This window comes from Oreochromis niloticus, linkage group LG19, assembly GCF_001858045.2.
Source record: "Oreochromis niloticus isolate F11D_XX linkage group LG19, O_niloticus_UMD_NMBU, whole genome shotgun sequence".
In the NCBI taxonomy this organism is placed as follows: Eukaryota; Metazoa; Chordata; class Actinopteri; order Cichliformes; family Cichlidae; genus Oreochromis; species Oreochromis niloticus.
In genome coordinates this window covers 23,857,293-23,878,689 of record NC_031983.2, presented here as the reverse complement: position 1 = coordinate 23,878,689, position 21,397 = coordinate 23,857,293, and the positions used below count along the sequence as shown (strand labels likewise).

At 37.6% G+C, this 21,397-nt stretch overlaps 1 protein-coding gene across 3 annotated transcripts in view; it reads right to left on the bottom strand.

The window, feature by feature from the left end:
• Nucleotides 1–21,397, bottom strand: part of LOC100711379 (leucine-rich repeat and fibronectin type-III domain-containing protein 2) — a 127,813-nt gene that overhangs the window by 26,243 nt on the left and 80,173 nt on the right. For 2 of the 3 annotated variants that reach the window (XM_019349130.2, XM_019349131.2), the window contains one exon: nt 7,774–7,861. The exons of the other annotated variant lie outside the window; for it this stretch is intronic. The gene's annotated coding sequence lies outside the window, so the exon portion shown is untranslated. The remainder of the gene's footprint in view (nt 1–7,773; nt 7,862–21,397) is intronic. 3 annotated transcript variants of the gene reach the window in all.

Below are 21,397 nucleotides of genomic sequence, written 5' to 3'. Positions count from 1 at the left end.
AAGCAAAAGACAAGAGCTGTGTGGGTTTGCTGAGTGTTGTTCCTTGATAATTAGATCTGCAATAGTGTTGTGTTGGGCAAAAAAAAAAAAAAAAAAAAAAGCATCACAGTCAATCAATTAATCTAGTACTATTGAAAACTAGACTGATGTACCGTATCTGGCAGTGGGGTAACATTACGCTTGTTCAAAATGCATATCAGCTGTTTGTTTGAAGATAATAACACACCCACTAGCAAATTACATCAGAGGGGGGGAAGAAAAAAACTAAGCATGAGAGAACAAATGGCCTGCAAAAAGGACATTTCTTGCAGTGAAGATGCTGTATGCTCTATACTCTATATGTATCTTGATATCTCCTTTGGAAATCATAATGTGGAACATGGGGCAGATCAGAACATTTTCCATGGCGCCAGTGAAGTGGAAAGAGCTTCTAAGCCTGATATAGATACTGTAATTGGTTGATCTCTGGAGTGTAGTAAGGCAGAGAAAATTCTCAAAGCAGAAAAAAAAGAAAAAGGTTAGAAAGAGGAATGCTGCAGCCAATCAATAAGGAGCTGCAAGTAGATATAAACCAAAGTAATTGAAAAGGAGTGGCATGGGTGGTTGTATTGTGTTTTTTTTACTATGTTAATATCGATGATGGGTCATTCAACTTCATAAAGAGTGGTCAGTATCGCATTTGAGCTACTATTGTGGTCTCCTGGAAGTTGGGGGAAAATAGGGTTAGATCTGTATAGAAAATGATTACTTTGCAGAATGGTTTTATAGCAGACCAAGCTAGCAAAAAAAACAAAAAAAAAAACAAACCCAGGCCAACAACAACAACAAAAAAAAGCATATAAAGGATACACAGTAAAGGAGCCCTAAAAGCCATATAAGCCAACATTCACAGCCAATTCCTTGATATGTTTGGAGATTTGAAAGCTCTCAGAAGCATCAATGGTTTAATAATTAATCTAAAAACAACAGCAGCTTTGCAGAATTATCGAAAGTGGTTTGTGATAGAAACAATGTGTGTGGCTGAAACGAGGAAAAGGTTTTTCCTTGTCCATTTTAATCACTTACTGCCATTACATTTTCTCAGTTTATGGGAAAGGGTTTCATTTGGTTTGTTTTAAACTCACTCACTCCATGTCTTAGCCTTAAAATCAAGTGATCTTCATACATAAAGAAGAGTTTGTATCTAAACCACAGAATAAAGTTGTACCACTGTAAGGTCACCATATGGTTATTGAAATTTCACCTGAAAGCTTTGAGCTGAATGTTTTGGCTATCATCACCTGGGCCTTTTGAAATCAGACATGATGTGGGAACCCAAGGGACTTTCAAATGGTGAATTTTATCTTATTTTTTTTCAATGGGATTTAGTACTTACAAAACTGAACATGTGAAATAGACTGTCACCTCATAAGGAATGTATTTACTTAGGATCAAACAAGGAGAACACCAGATTTGCCATAAACTTATCCACACTCACTTGCCACTTCATTAGGTACACGTGTTACTGTTACTGTTCAGCTGCTTGTTAACAGAAATATTTAATTAGGAAATCTTATGGAAGCAACTCAGTGCATTTAGTTATGTAGACATGGTCAAGAGGACCTGCTGAAGTGCAAACTGAGCAGAATCAGAATGGGAAAGAAAGGGGATTTGAGTGACTTTGAACGTGGCATGGTTGTTACTGCCAGACAAGCTGGTCTAAGCAACTCAGAAAGTGCTGATCTACAATCTACTTGCCTACAGAACCACCTCTAGGGTTTACAGAGAATTGGCTGTAATAGTGAAAATATCCAGTGAGAAGCAGTTCTCTGGAAATAAAGTGCCTTGTTGATCCCAGAGGTCAAAGGAGAATGGTCAGACTCTTTCAAGCTGATGGGAAAGCAACAGAGACTCGGATATACTTATTACTATCAGGGTATGCAGATGAGCATCTTTAACCTCGCAGCATATAAAACCCTGAAGCAGATGGGCTCCACCAGTGGAAGGCCGGTCTTTCTTATAACTGAACACTCTTGTCAGTTATAAGAAACGCAGGCTATAAGTTACTCAGGCTCAACAAAATTGGACAACAGAAGATTGGAGAAACATTGCCTAGTCTGTTGAAACTTGATTTTTGCAACAAAATTCAAACTGGTAGGGTCAGAATTTGACATAACGAACATGGATCAGTCCTGTCTTTTCTCAAAGGCTGCTGCTGGTGGTGTAATGGTGTGGGAATATTTTCTTGACATGTGGCGAAGCTCAAAGCTCAGATCATTTCAAATTAGTTTGCTGAGAAAGACCATGAGTTGACTTTACTCAAATGCACTCCACAGTCTTCAGATTTCAATACAATAGAAGTGGCCAGCATATTCAGGCTGTGTTTGCAATGCCAAGAGCCACCGCCTGATGACCATTAAACATGGCCTTATTTATATATAGTCTGTGGTCTAAATAAAACCCTTTATACAGTGGGGTAAGCCACTCTCTTTCTTTTTTTTTTTTTTAGCTTCGATCAAAAGGCAGTGCAGATGTTTCTTTAACACCTCTAGTTCATTCTGTCTGTAGATTAGTCCAATTTTCATTCAATCTTTTTATCTCTGATTATGCAATAAAATGTAAAAGCACTGCTTGGGGTATAAGAAATCCACTATCTAAGAAAATGTGTCTGCTTCACCCGAAGGATGTTAGATTGTTGAAGTTTCGAACATTGATGTTTGAAGTGAGTTGTGCCACACTAAAAACCAATAGCGACAGTATACTGGATGAGTAATTCAACACAGTTTATATTGTTCTCACTGGAAGTGGATCCCATAGCAACTCCAGCAGCTGACTTCTCCCTCGGTATCTTTGATCACTTTTCTTTCATCTTTTTTGAGCCTGGGACGGGCACAAAATTGCTGCATAGCATGATATATGACATTCCATCTCAGCAGCGTATGAAAAATAAATTAGATTTCCCTACACCATTTCCTGATCACCCCAACCCCCCCTCTCTACCACCAGCCCTCCCTCCTGTCATCACACCTGCCTCTTTCTTCCTGCCCATGCATGTGGCCGCTCAGCTGCAAGACACAAACACTCAGAGTGTGTTCACACCAAGTATGTGAGAGGAGGTTTTTTTTCAAGCTAGAAGCCTTGATTTGTACTTTGAATGGTAGAAGAAAGAGCCAAACATGGACAATTTCCAGGAACTGTAAAATAGGTGTACTGCTATGGCACTTAGTAGATAGAGTGCATTATTTTACAAGATCAAATTGATTTAAATTTTAATTTTACACACTGATGATGATGAGCACCTGTTTTCATCCATTCAGTACTTCTGTGTAACATCTGTGACTGTAGCAGCAGACGACATTGTATCAGACATGTTTTGAATTTTAGTCTGTGAACAGATTCAATCCTGACAACCTAACTGTGACAAAATCTACTCTGTCATGGCATATCATATTTTCAGGCAGAAATAATGAGTGGTTGGGTTTTCCTAGGGAGCATGGGAAGAAACAGAGGCTTCTTTCTCTAATTTTCAAGAGGATTCATCAAATCAAAGCTCCTTTGATAGGTTGTTTTCCAAACATATTTGCATTTCTTGTAACAAACCACTTAAAACCGTCAATTCACAATAGCAAACGTCAGCTTAGCTAACTTACATTATAAGAGCATGCCAATCTTAACATGTTAGAGAACAGCAAATAAATCTGACAGACTTTTCTTTTTGTGTGATTTTTATGTTTCAGCGGGCTGTTTTAGTGAGCATTAGATTGTTGACAAACCCAGGTCAGCCACATTTCCCTATGCCTCTTGTATGCTAAGCTAGCAACAAAGAACATGGAAAACATCTACCATTTTAGATGCTACATTTGCTGCTCGTCACTGTTGTGAGTTATCCAAAACGTTAAACTTGCAAAGCAAAGACTCCTATAAAAAGATAGGAGATATACTCTTAGAGTGCTAAGAAGTGCTGTACAGGGATTAGTAGGCATGTGGATTTGGGTGATGACTGCTTTCTTTCACAATGCACATGTTCACTGGGCTTAAAGTTTATATAGAATATTCATTATAAATTACAGCTTTGAGGTTGTGATACTTAGTGTACATTTGTTCATCTTACTTACTTATCAGATAATTAATTTTCAGCACATTGCAATTAAGACAGGAGAAAATGTAGATGTTATCTAACTATAGCAAGGTTCCAGTAATTTGAAAGTTAACATCTGTAGCATGTGTGCCAACAGTTTCCATTAACATTTCAGTGTTCTTGGAATCCTGGGATGAAGAAGGGAATGAACAGAAACAATGCATGATGGATTTCCAGAGACATTCCAAAGAGGAATGCAATTACTGAGTCAGAGCTTGTCGGCTCCCCTTACTGTTGGTCAAAAATGATTTAACAAGCTTTCACTCAGTGAGGTCTAAAAATATGTCTTCATCTATCTGTGGCTTATCTTCTCAGCCTCAGGAGTTTCCTTTTCACCCAAAAAAAAGATATTAATGAAAATATGTGACGCACCATCTTCCACGTCACAAAAGACACCTATGAATCATCTTGTACTACTGCACTTTGTATTATGGGCATTAATACAATCACATTACACTATATTAAATCCGTCCAATCTGAGCCTGTGTTAGATGTATAAGAAAGGTGTGTCAGAGCCAAAGTACCAGCTTCAAATGATTTGTAACAGTTTGATTCTTTCAGTGCCAACAAAAACCAGACACAAACCCATTCTCTTCAAGTACTGTATGCTCTAAGCTGGACGTACTTTGGATGAAAACAAATCACCCGCAGCCCTGAATGTAAGCATTGCTTTGTTTCATTGCAGGGCTTACTAAGACTGAGGCCAAATGGTGAAAGTAATGATCTAAAAATAGAAAAAGTGAAAATAATTCTGCATGTCTTCTAATATCTCTATTTTTTTCATGAGCTTCATTTCCTTCTGAGTGAACCAGAATAAAGCGTCAAAAGCACAAGAGCATCGCATTGAATCTCCTGCATATCATGATGGATTTAAAGTGTGCATCAAGAAAGTAGGACAGCTTTCACAGAGGCTCCAGACTGATGCTCAGTGACATCACTTTCACAGCAGAAGCCTCATTTGGAGGCATTTATAATCATAGAATCGCACCCATAATCATCATCACACTCTGCTGCACCTGCAACCTCTTCATACTTTTAATGTTATATTCAGATGTATAGGTGGAATAAATGGGTCTCTGCATTTAACGACTCATCAGACAGCTACAAATGGTTCATAGTATGCACACTGTCAGTTTTTTCGGTACATTTATAGAATCGCATTGTGCAAGATATTTGCACTTTCGCCTTGTTAAAGTGCTGCATGACTATAATTAAAAAAAGAAAAAAAGCTCTGTAAGTAAGTAAAAGAAAGGACAAATATGTCCTAAACTGAGAAATGCTTTGAGTTGTCAAATATACAAATACAAACTAAAATGCTATATTAAGAGTATTTAGTCAGTGTATCACTAAACTGTCTAAATGCACTAATTTTCAGTTACGTCCCTGTTCCAAGTCCTTCTAAGTAATCCTTCTCAGTCAGTTGTATAACTGTTTGGGTTGGTCAGGAAGTTAACCTTTAAAGGAATTTAACATTTGGAGAACATTCTTGTGTGATTTTTGAGTAGATTGATACCTACTTGGGCAATAAAAAGCAACCTGGAACACTAACTTTAGCATATATACAAGAAATAAGGCAAAAATAACCCCAATGAAGGCTGAAGAAATTATAGAAACCACTGATATCATAGTCCATGAAACATAAAGTACTATTACTATAGATTTAAACAGTTACTTAGTAGCCTGTCATAGGTAACACTTTGCTTACAAGCTACAGTGGCTTGCAAAAGTATTCGGCCCCCTTGAACTTTTCCACATTTTGTCACATTACAGCCACAAACATGAATCAATTTTATTGGGATTCCACGTGAAAGACCAATACAAAGTGGTGTACACGTGAGAAGTGGAACGAAAATCATACATGATTCCAAACATTTTTTACAAATAAATAACTGAAAAGTAGGGTGTGCGTAATTATTCAGCCCCCTGAGTCAATACTTTGTAGAACCACTTTTTGCTGCAATTACAGCTGCCAGTCTTTTAGGGTATGTCTCTACCAGCTTTGCACATCTAGAGACTGAAATCCTTGCCCATTCTTCTTTGCAAAACTGTATAGGCACGATATTGGCATCCTTAACATTGGCTTTCTTAACATTCGTTTCTATGATAATTCCAAGTCTGTCAATCCAAAAATCACTCCAGATAACTCTTTGAGTGATTTGTGCATCACCCTGTAACTCGAATATAAATTTGAACAAGTGGGCACCTCCATCTGCTGATCAAGATTATGTGATAACGCTGAAAGCCCCAGAATAGTATTGTGTCAACATTGTTCTGTCAGGAGCGGGACTGTCGTAGTTTCACTGGAAACAGACAGTTATTGCCCATTTTTGTATTCATATTTCACAGGGACTTCAGACAAGAAAATAGAGATGAATAGGTAGGTGTGTGACAAAAATGTAACACAGGCAACCTTGAGACTGATTTGGAGCAAAGCTGAATGGTTTCTCCTTTGCTATTGTGAATGTTTCTGTAAAACACATTAATGAACACACTGCCAATAGGATTGTTTATCTATTGAGTAATTTTGTCAAAGTTCTGCAGGGTCTCGGAAGATATTCAATTGTTTTCAAATGCAGGCTAATAATTTCCTCAGTAGATGTACTCTGACATGCAAAATTGGTGGAATATTTCCCACAATGTATCCAAATAATATCATTTCACTGCTTATGTATTTACCCACCTTGCATTTACTTTGTAGGCATTTGTCTCTGAATTCAGAAATCATCAGGGTTTTCTCTTTCAAACTTTGAAAAGCTCCCTGCTGAGTCACTGAAGATATTATGCAACTATTTTCACAAAGTGAGCAGCAGTAATAGTACGAGCAATGACCCGTGTGTGTAAAATTGCTGGTGCGTCACTTTAGATCATCAATATGATGTTAATGTAGTTATTAAACCTTTTCACCGACAGACCATACTAAAAATTACTCTGCAAAAACAGAAATATAGCACACACATTTTGGTAGGTGGTTAATTGTGCAAGAACGCAACACTTTTAAGTCCATTAATTCACCTTTTTGGCAGCTAAGACAGGCTTTGTACTCGACAGGTGAAAACTGGAATACTTTGTGCCTGCAATGACTAAATAAAATGCAAGGCCTAATATGCAGAAGGCAGTGTTATTAGACTGTTTGACTTGTTTATGTTCTCCACATCTGTTATAAAAATTTTTAGGATATATTTTGACTGTTTCACTTTACTTCAAGACTTTGAAGAAAAGAAATGCTCACTAATGGCTGTAAGAGTCTGGTAGGAGTCAAATTGGGATTTCCTACTCAGGGCATTTGGGTATGGGGTAACAGCTGTATGTGGGAACGGATTTAATGCAAATGAAAGAAAAGAGGTTTCACTTGATGACAGTGAGCTATACATTTAATGAGACAGTTGAATATGTTGACATAGCTGCTAATTCACTGAAAGAAACTATAGGGTTTAATCTTTTTTAGGCATTATTCCTAGAGAGAAAGGTTACATACACTATAAAAAGAAACACTATCGGGTCTTTCTTAAATTTCCATAATATTTATTCGATTAAATATCTTTTGAATAGTGAATATCCTGCCCTCATTTTGTATGTGTGCTGGAAAAAGAAAGGTCAAGGACTAAAACTAATTCTGTCTCCAACACAAAATTTGACAAAACGAGAGCAAATCTTACCTATATTGTGCGGTATTGTGCCATATGGTCCCTTGGAAATATCTCAAGGCCACACATTCACACTCAAAGTGCAAGGTGAAGAATTAGCCTGGACAAAAAAAAGAGAAGTATGTAAGAAACCAAAAATGAAAAGGTCACCAAAGTTCAATTGCAATATACTTCTAAGGACTATTTTAATTAGGAAGAACACATGAGGTGACGAATCACACTTCATATCGTACATGTCAGATATATGTCTGTGTGAAAATAACTTTGTGTTGTGTGGTCTGAAATAAGGCCATCTGAAGTCCATCGCAAACAATACAGGTGTTATCATGCATACTTGCGGTGAACCAATCATGCCACTAAGCTGAGAAACCTTTTACAATTCAGGGAGCGCTATTATGATTTATAAGGAATTATCTGCTTCTCAAACAAAAGCCTATAAAATCTTCTTAAAGCACAGTGTAGGAGGGAGGGAGATTAGATTGGTTTATGGAAAATTATTGAAATAGAGCACAGCAGGGTGTTTGTGCAGGGCTGCAGCTCCCGAGTGACATTATAATCTCTGCAATGACTTAATGCACATTATTTGTCTCTTTTCTTTCATTTTTTGCGGCCAGTTGTCCCTACAAGCTGTTTGCCTTTCTAAACACACAGTCTGGAAGCCATGCTATGTGTTTGCCTTCTGTGGGAGTAAGAGTGTGGGTGTGTTTGAATGCATGTCTATGAATCTGTTTGGGCACAGATTCATGTATGTGCTGCATTACAGACTTAATGCAGGATATCATGCATGCCCGATTTTTGGTTCTTACATGCATTATATGCCCTCTAGAGTGAACAATATAGTCTCTGAGAGTGTGCTTTGAAAACATGGTCTTGCTGTAAGTGATGTTCAGAAAATTAATGACTCTTTCTTTTCTACATTGATAACAAACATATTGGTATTCCACTTATCCTTTAGGGAGTATCACTTCTCTCTTGCCTACCTACACAAAAGCCAAACGATCCAAATTCTCTAGTTTCAATTTTGTATTTTTCTGGGGCTGAATCACAGGAACATTCATCTCAAGGTTCTTTATATTGCAAGGTAAAGACTATACAATAATACAGAGAAAACCCAGACAATCACATGACCAAGCACAAGAGCGAGCACTTGGAGACAGTGGGAAAGAAAAATCCCCTTTTAACAGGAACAAACCTCCGGCAGAACCAGGGTGACGGGTAGCCATCTTTTCATAGCAAGTCAATGCTCCCTTTCACTGAAACGCTTTATCTACTGTTCCCTTCTTGCCTATCTTCAGTGTCTCTTAACACACCTTGTTTCATTCAGATTCATTTTTCTCCTGCCTCCCCTTTCCTCGTCATCTCACAATGACAGGCTGGTGAATTGAAGGTCTCCAAGAACACTACTAGCCGTGTTTTCAATCTGGGCTAGATTTTGCTCATCAACAGTTTTCACAAGACCAAGGAATCCTACAAAAAGAACAACCTAAGCCTCAGCTTTTAGCTGGTCCCCAGTTGGACTTTGCCTGTCAGTCTCAGTGTTACCAAACACAGTATGCGCTGCATACTCACCTAAGAGAATTTATCTGACTTCCTGGATTATTTAAGGTGAAATGATCTGAGAAGGTGTGTGGTGGGTTGATGCTGATCATTTGAGATTTCCCTGGTCATAATGTCATTATTAGCTTTTAAGGCACAGCAGCCAGGGAATGCAAATAACACATTATTGACCTGCTGTCATTAACTGTCTGCATTTAAAGACACTGCTTAGAGCAAATAACCTGCTGTGATGCCCATTCAGGCTTGGAAAATGACTGAGGGAATTGAGACTTTCAAAGATGCCAGGAGAGCAGAGTTTCATTATAACAACACAACAAGCCTATTAATAAAATGTATAATGCATTTGAAATCTGTTTGCTCCTGTTTCTGTGATTCAGTCACCATCAAATTGATCTTTAACTAGTTCATTTACAAATATGAACCTAATATGAATGTAAAATCAGCAGCTTAATGAAGTGGTAGTGAGGGGACATTCTGCTTTAGCAGCTGAAATCAAATCCAGTGAACCAGCAGGAAATGAAGAAAACAGCTTGATGTCATAGGTGCTCAGAGAAACCATTGCACTGCTATTTGAATAATCTTCAGGGATTGTGGACATAATACATAGTGATATTATTATGTGACTGTGCAATGGGAAAAGTTTAATTAGGTTTTGGCACAAGAACAAAACAATCCTGACCAACAGGTGTATCATCATCAGGGCAAATCCACCTTGACCTACAGTCTAGACTTTGTAGTTTCTATAAAACCAGCTTGTTCTTAGTCCCAGGACTATGTCATATTTTGTAAGCTGCTGCCATGTCACAGATATGTGCAGGATGTTGTCACACTCTATGCAATTTGGAATGATTTCAGTGATGTATATAGCTTACAGCAATATTAGGGGCATATTTTAGTAAAAGATCCTTATTTGGACTAAACCCAACAGAGATTTGTGTGCCTAAACCTCACCAGCAAATAAAAATGAAATGAATGAATCGAAGTGGAAAAAAGTGCAAAACATGAAAGTCCAAACAGGAAATAAACTGTGATCTTGAGACGATATGACTTTTCACCATCACCTCTCCAACCTGAAAATACAGACTGAGGAGGAAGGCTGTGATCTAGGCAATCAGCAATGCTGAAGCTGGTTAGAAATTGTTACTAAAAATATCACTCAGCTTCCTCCTTTATCCCTGTCATAATTGCAACACCCACTAGAGGCCAATGTCTTCTGAAGACAAATGTGTTATCGTGTAAAGTTTTTTACTGGTTTTTTGTTTGAATTTTATGGATCGGATTTTGCTATGAAGCATTATTTCCTGTTTAATAGGTTGTAAAAAGAAAAATGGATCACAAGTCTTTAATGAAAATACCTGGATATTGTGGATATTATAGCAAAACCCTGCTCACTGAAAAAAACTAATTGTCAGTAATATAATGCATTTTCATTTTCCTAGCAAAGATAACTAGTTATAAAAAAAGAAAGAAGGTCAATCTTGGAATCCATATATTCAATTAAATTAGGCTGTTGATTTTTGTAGCATTATTTGAAAGACAAACTATTGAATCTGTGTGCTTAATCTCAGTATGGCATCAAGTAAAATGAATAAATTCCATTTCATTTGCCGTCTTTGAAATTTCACTTTGAGGAGTTGAGGTCTGGCAGAACAGATTGCCGTCTGGAAGAAAATAACATGAGAACAAAACAGAGACTGATGAAGATTTTAATGAAATGTTCTGTTCGCTTCAAACTCCAGACGTGGCTCACTGATTGGCATTCATGCTTGAAACCTGGAAACACACGGTGTCCCAAACCAGTGCCTGACAAAAAGTACAGTGGAAAGTTTTACCAAGTATATCCAAATTAGGATGTTTTATGATTCATTTGAAGTCTTTATTCATGTTATTATCAAGGCCAGTGGCTAAGAAATATATTATTCAAAATAGGGATTGAGAAACATACTTTTAGACTTACTGTATCTCTTACCTGTTACCTCCTACAATTACTCTATCATTCCCCCATTTTAGTATTAGAGCAACTAAGTACATATTAAGAAATAAGACAAAAATACAATTGTACTATAAGACTACAAGTAAAAAGGGACAAAGTTTGCTTGTTTGCTTGTTTATTCCCTTGTGAAATGTGTGTTACCTATAAGCCAAAGGACCTGGAGAGAGTCCACACAGGCACATGTAGAACATGCAAACTCTACAGAGAAAGGCCTGACCCAGCCAACAATTCAAACTTGAAGTGCTTTTGCTGTGAGACAACAGGAGTGAAAACTGCACCACTCTTCCACCCTCCCCAAAATATTATTTATATTAAAAAGCATTATGAAAACAAGATTTCAGCTCACAACATCATCACCTTGGGGACACGACCAAAATACATGCAAGTAGCTTGCAGTTTTATTCCTCTAGCAGGCATTGGTTAGCTCTGGATTTATTTTTACCATTCAGCTTCTCACTGGGGTTCTTTCCAAGTAATTGCAATTGCAGTTAAATGGATATTCTTACATTCCCACCCCTTTTTTTTCAGTATGTGCTTCAAGCTAAGATTTCCACTTATTTTAATTGCAGAACAGTGTCTTGTGCCGTGTACTTGACCATTTCACACGAGGAAATTGTATATTTGTGGTTCATTTTGAAAGATATGTTTTTCAGTAGAAACTAAAAGCCACTGGTAAAATATCGAGAGAGGAACTAATGCATTATTGGTCTTTTCATAGCATTCGTTGACAAGAGAAACACCAGCATTATCGCCTAAACATCAAAGTCAAAGCTATGGGCTTTCAGATGTTGGGCTTGCTAAAAGCATATCTTCAACCAATTATGTAAAGCATTAAAAAAGAAAGAAAGAAAGACTTTAAATATCAGTTATCATACCAGTACGTCTACTATGTCTACTCTGGCACACTGTAAGTGAGTTATTCATTTTCTCTTTTTCAGGAAAGTGTGTTTCAGTCATGAGAGCTGTTGGCAGCTGGCAGGCTTTTACCATTCTGGCTCAAACTAAAAACCCACTTTGTGACCACACCATGTTGGTTTTTTTATTCACTCATATTTCAGTTCACTTTAACGTAATAGTCAGTTTACACCAGTGAGGCTACAACACATGCTGTCATCCACATTACGCATCATTCAGTCATTATCAACTGGCTCACGTTCAGCTTTAAAAAAAAAAAGAAAAAGCAACAGTGAAAAAGAAAAAAAAAAATCACACATGAATTCTTCCTCCGCAATCTGCCTCGGACTTACACGCGTCACAAAGTTGTTAGTGGGTTTGAGGTAAGAGACAAACAGGGGTCTCAATGACAAGCCAGGTAACCTCCCGCCACCGCCCCCCGCAACAACATGCTACACTGCACCTCCCGCTGAGAAGTGTAATCACATTTTCTGCCAGGGTGGTTCTAGTGCCCGTGAGAAAAGGGCTTATCGAAGCACACACACTGTCATTATGCAGTCCGTGTGGTTTCCCCTCCATATCTGCGACCACTCATCCAGCCAGTGCAGTTTTAAGAGCTTCAAAGCTTCAGAACACACACACTCGTCATTACACTGAGAGCACTGGAGATAACAGAAAGAAGAAAATTGCAAGGCAGGTGAGGGATGTGTACTGAGTGGTATTTGTCTGCTTTTGAGCACACATACAAGGATCTTGTGTTGAATCCTTCAAGCAAGACCTTGAAATATGTATACCTACACAACAGCAGCAGCCATGACCTAAGTAATTATGTTTCAGATTGCCCGACAGTCTCATATTCCTAAAAATAAATATGCTGCGAAAAATATTTTAAATTATTTACAATTTGGCCTCCATAATTCACTTAAGAGTTTGGGAGGTCAAAGGTCACCGGTATCTCAAAAAATAAATTTTGGTCATAATTCATACACCAGTTCTAACAAACTTCCATACAAATTTCAAATGCTATAAAATGATGATGTGATCATTTCTGTGACTTTTCTTGGGTGCCTGCCTATTGATTTCATACAAAGACTTCACTGCATTCTGTATATGATACGAATGCAGACAGAACAAAACCACAAGGGAGTAATTTTAGTTCCACTGTCATTAATTGATCATAATGGTGACTTAATCTATTCCACTGCAATCTTAAAGCCTCTCATTGATTTAACTTGTCATACAGCTGACAATTTTTCTGTAATCGGTTATTTTTAGGGCCTTTCTGGCCAAGCACGAATGCAAAATCTACAGTGAAGTGATTTCCAAATGGCATCCATACAGACACTGGTGTGTCATTAGGAGGATAAAGTGTATCTTACGATTTTGTGTCAACCCAATATTATTATTATCATGATTACTATTATTATTACAACATACAATTGATTGATTGATTGATTGATTGATATGCCTTTATTAATCCCACAAGGGGAAATTTCATGTTATTGTCTATAAAGCAGCAGATGCGTACTGGAGTTTACTATATTGGCACTTTGTGGGTGATAGGTGTGTATGTTTCCATACCCCACTTCATAAAATGAGAACAGTTTGTACCTTGGCCCTGGCCTTCAGAGTCACCACACTTCAACCAACTCAGCACAAGGAAACATCAGCACTAAATCCTTTAAAAAATGAATAAAGTATTAAACTTCTTTAAAACTGTACTCCATCCATTATAGTTACATTTTTATTTCTTTTACTTTTTGCCAGGGACTTTCTCAGTAACATCATTTAGGTTGATAAAACCATGGTTGGTTGGGTATCAACTTGTATTTAACCCATAACATGAGCTTATTATTTAAATGTTTCTTCTGCAACTTTCATTATTTTTCTGTAATAACTCTAAAAGTGGGCTAAGAAGTTCTTTGGCCTGCTTAGAACTTCAAACTATGTCATCCCTGACGTCTAAGCATGGAGAAGTACGAGCATGTTTACTCCAGTTTGGATGACACAGTCAGATTGGCCATCTGGAGTTTTTTTTTTGTTTTTTTCCTTGGAGGTTGGTGGATGTGTTGTCCAGCAGCGAGCCAGGTTAAGTTTAAAATGCATCCCTCTGTGATATTGGCTGGTGGCTGTCATGAGTATAGTGCATCTTTCTACCCCCAGGTAATGTTACTTTGGTGCCATTCAGACACTGAGCAGACAGTAATATCTAATGTCTAATGTAAAAATGAAATGAAGTGTAAAATTGAAAAAAAAGGAAAAAAGAAACATCCCTGGGGCAAAAGTGGCCTTATGCCACAAATTGATTCAGTCATTTTGGCATGACAACAACTACTGTCAGGACAACAGTGCTCCCAAAAACATCCTCAATTCGGCTAAGTACTTTGTTCTTTTGCCTATAATGGCTCACAGGATTTATTCCCTCCTGAAAGGTATCTCAATACAGATCCACAGCTTCAACATGTGAAAAGCAGTCCTAATTTATATTGGCAGGTGCCAGGATCGTTAACCAAAAGAGCTTGAAAAGAAGATGAAAAGAGCCAGCAAAGCACCTTAAAGAGGCTAACACAATCTTCCCTTTTCAATATGTATTGATATAGTTTATTTAAATGGAGTGAAGGTGACTCAGATCATTAGGTAACGCTTCAAGGTTTCAACTTTAAACTGGCCAAGTTTCCTGTGCACACCCATCTTGAATAGAAATGAGGACCACCGCCTCCACCCTTTGTCTCCCTGACACTAAGAATATTTATTAATTTAAAACATTTGTCTTTTTGACCTTCATTCTTTTCCTGTGTGTGGGCAAGATACACATATCTACTGTAGATAAATATACTCGTGACACTGTAAACAACTTTAATGAGCAAAGACAGTTTAATCACACTTTTTGCTAATAAACTCTTGACTGAAAAAATGCTTGGAGAGGACACATGAAGCACATTCTTTTTAAAATGCTGACCATCAAACAGCAAGTCTAACATCGAAGTGGACTGTGGATTCTTTGTGGAATCTAAAATATGAAGATTTTGGTTGATTTAAGACTGTTTTGTTTTACTTTATTAATCCGCTTCTGTTGTCTCACAGTTCTGTTGTATGGAGTTTGCATGTTCTTCCCATGTTTGCTTGGGTTCTTTCCAGGTACTCGAACTTCCTCCCACAGTCTAAACAACAGGATAGTTTCCAGGAACCCCACCCCACCCCACCCCACAGCCTCTACCCCCATCATGGATGGATGAATGGATTTGCCAGTGAGTTAATAAGGCCATGATTGCTATATTATTTTCACTAAGCAACATAAACATTCCTTCTTGATTATTCATTAAACAGAGAAATCAGCCATTTGATTGTTTTTTTGATTGTAATCTTTTCCTAGTATGTTTCTAATTAATCTACCCAGCCCAGATTTGCATGCATATTTGTTCCATTACATTAGTTGTAAAGGTGCTGATTTATTTTAAGCAACTTTCAGTGTTTTTATTTTGTAGCTTTCAATGAAGCACTAGGGAGGGAAAAAACATTTTGAGAGCCTTCCTGCTGCTAAATTGGCAAATTGAAACGTCTGTAATTGCCACTCTGAGCATGTGGTCGATTTAGGAGTCTGTTTGGCTCCTGATAGCCTGACTTCCAGTGTCAAAGACTTTAGATGTGCATGTCTGAAGGGTACAACTCTTTGTATATTTTACAAAAATGGAAAGAAAATCTTAGATCTGTTGCTTGTCTATAAGTGCTTTCTATGTTGTTTTGTGATAATGTGGACCAGAGTACAGCAATAGAAAATTCAGAATCTATGAGTTTGGACAACTTTGGACAGATTTCTTGACAATCACAGTAGCTTGACTTGAAACAACTAAAAATCAGTGTGCAGGCTGCAGATGCTCAACTTACAGTATGTCCTTTCTTTTAATAATGACCTGGTTTTTGTGCATAACCAAACCTACCAGGATTCAAATCAGTTCTGTGAAATCAGTTTTACTGCAATAACAACAGATGGGAATTTAAAATTATGTGACTACTTGTAGTGAATATGCATTCCCTACTGTGGTAGATGGGCCAGTTTTTGAAAGCTATTTTAATGAATAAATATCTCACTTTGCAGTTGATGCAGTCTAGGTTGAGGTTTTAGGTTGAGCACTCTTGCTTTGGTAGTTTTAATTTTTTTAATGGGGCAGTACCGGTACATATTTGTATTTCAAAAGCTGTCAAAATATAATTGTGCCGAAAAACAAAATCAGACTGGGATAAAATAACTATAGAGAGATACTTGTTCATGACACATGAAACACACCTGGGTGGTCTGGATCTACTATTATTTTTTTATGGTCTCTTGAATCAGCAGAAATCAGTTTTTGGAAGCTGACTAATCAGAACAGAATGGGCTCATTGGCGTTTGAAGAGATAGGAGCCAAAACAGCCTGCATTAAACGGAGCTCAATTGAACTGTTGCAAACGGGCCACAAAACATAAAGAAAGAGTGAAAAAATATATCATTAAGTGATGACATATAAATGAGACAAAGAATGAAAATGAAGGTTCCTTTAAAGATACTTACTTATGAGAGTGTGAGAAACACTTAAGTGATTCTCCACAACCCATGTAACAGCTGGTTTCACAACAATTTTGTAAATTATCCCTTTCACTCTTGCTGGTACCCATATGTTGGGAATCATTCGTGACTTTTATGTTGTTTTTCCTGCCATATGTCACATGCAACAATGAGTTGCAGCAATGAGACACACTGGAAAACATTTTTACTCACTTATTGCTATTAAATATTATGTTGACTTTACATTTTTTAACCAGTTCAAAAAATTTCCCATGTAAACTCCATCCATCTATCCGCTTATCCTTATTAGGGTCACATGGGTGCTGGAGCCCACCCATCTAGACGCATAATATTTAAATAAAAGAGTAAATTGTGTTACAAAAAAGTCCCATAAAACAAAAATTTTCTAGAGTTACACAGTTTTAAACGACAACTTGTGCTCCATTCTGTGGAGGATATAAAGAAAACTGCTGAGTCATAATTAGCTGGTATCACCTAGACAACCCCTGGTTTTTCATCGTAATACCTTGTCATACACTTAACTCCTCTGGTACAGTATTTCACATCTATTCTCTTCCCCCTCTGGGATTAGAAAAAATCCTCACTACCAGTCATTTATAAATAGAACACCTCATGAGCCTGTGCATATTTTTTGACGGAAAGCCAAAGCTGCTCAACTTTGTGATTCTGTCTGAGAGCGGATGATTTTCATTCTTCAAGCCCATCCCCTGCTGCCTGTCACTGGCATTTTAGCACCGTTTGTCAAAGGGCTTTATGCGATTGGATGGGCATGATGCATCACCAGGATTTTCAGATGCAGGTTGGCCTCTGACGACGGTGCTCCCGATTGGTCTCAGTTGTTTCCGAGATGAATCAGAAAGGCTTTTAATAAGGAAATCCAAAGAGCTCACGGGCTGTACGGGTAACTTCAAAGGGAGGTTAATATAGATCCCTCGAGCACTTGCCACTCTGCCACAACCTTTACACAAGCTGAAGAGCAGACAGAATTGCATTAAGTGAAGGAAACTCAATTTTTCAGCCTATGAAAAGTATATTTGTTTTTGTGCTCTCAGAACTTCAGGGTGAATTTGGTATAGTGCAATAAGATAAAACACAAAGAATAACAGCAATAAATGCAAGATGGATGCTGCCCGGAGGCTTAATGTGGAGTATCAAACAGCAAATACACACATAACATTATAACTATCCCTGCAACTCAAAGAGGAATATCAGAGTCCAAAAGAAAACACTTTAGCTCCAACGTAGGTGAATACAGTATGTGCTAAAGGCCAGCTTTATAGTATAAAAAGTAACATTGATAGAAGCTCACAGAGAGTCTGTAACAAGCAGCATGAGTGCAATCCAAGCAATTTTCTCTTCACCACCAAAATGAAGTGAGAGTAGCTGCCTTTTCCCATCTTATCTGGTCCTGCAGCTGACAGAGACATCAAAATCCTGACACACATACTATATTGCACATGGCAAATTCATGTCATCTGCACATGCTGCCAAAGATGAAAGCTAGAAGTCTGGTACAAGGCATGTGGGAATAGATGTACAGTAATGAGAGCCCAGGGGCCTGACTTAATGAGCAGGATTAGTGAATCGTGATAGCGCTCTTGTGTGCAGCTTTAAGAGGGGCGATGAGTCGGGTAGTGGCGAGAACTGGACAGCTGAAGGAGTAGCAGTTTGTCAGGTAGAGGACGGACTCACCTCAGCTACCAGGAAACTGAGACCAACAGATTAGGCCAGATTGTAAAAGCTGACAAGTGCAATCAATAGATCGCAAGTTGATATTAACTTGCTATCATCTTTTTGATTTCCTGCTGGGATGGGACAGAATAGAAAGGCAGTTCCCAGGTCCAGCAAATTTGCCATTTCTTCTCCTGGCTGCAAATTTTCAAGGTTGATTTTACATAGACATTGTGACCTTAGAGCACTTTAAAGTTATTTCAAGTTAAATTCAATGAAAAGAGGCATTTTGATACTTCACTGTTACCTGCTAGAGCAGACGGGTATGCATGACTGCCATTTATCGACAAAAATGTCGCGAAAAAAATGTTTTTGCTGAAAAAGGATTCATGATTTATCATGTTTTATAAAAGTTCTACATTAGCCATATTAGAAACAAGATGTATATTAATAAAAAATAATTTTGTTTTAGGTTATAGTTCCTGTAATTTGAGGTGTCTTTTATTATAGAACTATAACTCTGAGTATTGTTAATGAGTTAAGAAATTACAAGCATGATAACTAACCATCAGTTTCTGATCTAATGTGTGGTTGGGTAAAGATACTGCTCTTACATGTTGAATATCTGCTTAATAATTGACCCTCAGATTAGAAAATGTCACAATGAAGGTCATATAAGCTTACATGAGATACAGGTAATACTAGAAGCTTTGTGAGGTAGGGATAACCTACAGGGTTACTTGATGAACTATAGTAGGGTCATATGGCTCTGTTCCCATACTTAATGCAGGATTTCTGAGAAGATTTAGTCGTTCAAAGTATTCAAAGTGTCTTAAGCAGACATTATAGCCTGAGCCAACCTGAATGATCTACTAAAAGAAAACATATAGCATGGATTTTAGGACATATAGAAATAAATATTTTGCCCTTCATTTTGGTTTAATAACTTTCCTAGCTTTAGGGGGGGAAAGGTATATTTTATCTTAAAACAGCAGGTTTACCGTTTTAAAGAATGTTGTGATATTATTCAATGATCATGTTCAATGTTGGATCAAAGTGGGAAACAGTCTGCAACAAACCTATATAGTATTTCTGGCTCTTGAGCTACTTCTCATTTCGTCATATTTTACTTCCAAGGAGACTTTCTTTTAATTTTTTAACAGTTAGTTTTGAGCAATAGTTCTCCAGGCTTTCTGAAGGTTTTTCAAAGATTTCTTTGGACAATAGCTGCTTTCTCACTCATTTTCAATACCTGACCATTTTCATTTTTTGTTTGTTCGTTTATTTTGTTAAGCCGCTCACCAGTGTGTCCTGTGAACCATTCAAGCATAATACAGAAAGGGGAAATTTAAAGGATCAAACAGTCAATGTATATTTGCACATATTCAAACAAATCTCTGCTCTTATTACCCATTTTCCTGGTAAAATATGAAGAAATGAGTGGTGACTCTGGATTTTTGCACAGTACCATATAGTCAAAAGGGGGGCTGACACAATGAACCGAATATATGGGTCATAATATGCTCATTGTACAAGCACCTTGCATAGGTGCTGTACCAAAAATTGAAGTAAAGTCAAAGATCAGGCAAAAGGAGCTACTTCCCTCCTCACAAGTAGCTCCTTAAAATTTGAACTTAACAAAAATCATTGTCAGGAATTTTCAAATAAAATTTCAAAGGAGAGCACAAGCAATAAGCAGAAACAGAACATCCATCACTCAGGTGGTGGTGATTTGTTTGATTGAGAGCCAGTGTATTCTCAGGCTGGGCCAAACAGACCATAGCTGTCTAATACTGCTGTGTAGAGGACTGAACAGGCCTCTGCGGAAACGTCAAAAGATGAAAAACACATAAAATATCAGACAAATATATATCTTTCCAAAAGAATATTTGAATGCTGGACCAAATAAAGAAAATAAGGAGCAGGATACATCAAGACAAACTCCTGGGATAGACAACAAAATTCATTTTCAAAGTGAAGCTGACAAGATGACAATGCCTGACAGATATTTGTTAGATTGAAACATTGCTCTGTTAAATTAAATTTGCTGGCATCTATGAGTGCATTGTGTGTCAAACACTATATTTAACACATAAATGCATCCACAGTCTACTGTACAACACTCGGTTGTCTGCCTAAGCTCATGTTATGATTAAAGATAATGGACTGGGGATGGTGGGGGTGGAGAGGTGTTAGCTCCCATCTGATAACACATTTGCAGACCAGCACTCAGTCTTTGAGAATCACTATTCGAGGTAACATTCTTAATAGCAATGTTGCAAACTATATTTCTCAGAGGAATTCAAACTATTGGCTATTAGATTTGCCAGCTTGAAATTAATTTCGCAGTACGCCTGTAATATTTTACGACAGCAATGTTTTTACTGTAAAAATTACAAAGCAGCATGATCTATAGTGAAACATTTCAAAAACTGAAGTGTAATGGTATGTTATAGAAGTATGATTAGGTTATAAAATTATGCTGAACAGCTTCAATCTGCATGTCCTCATCTAAGGTACCAAAGATTCAGTTCATTTGCTTTGTTTTTTAGTTTTCTACAATAACACAGTTCAGCTATTCTTTGCACTGGACAGTTACCAAAATGCTTAACTATTTAACATTTTAACAACTACCCTGAGAATGACCACGAGCTTGACCTAACCAGTTGCTAACATTGCCCTCAGCCACATAAACACCAGAAACCACACCACACAACAATCCACACAACATATAACTATTAAACCACGTCTAAATTAATCATTTGAAGTTACTGCTCAATGATCCCACTAGTCTCTGTGCTTCTCCAGAGTCTCCAATCTCCTGGATTTTCCGCAATATCACTCTACTGTTTAAATCCTTTGCATTGAATTTATGATAAATAGCGGGATGTGATGCTTGTCTTGATTTTGCTCAGATGAGTTATGGGGTAGTCTCAAGCAAGAGAGTGTGATTCGAG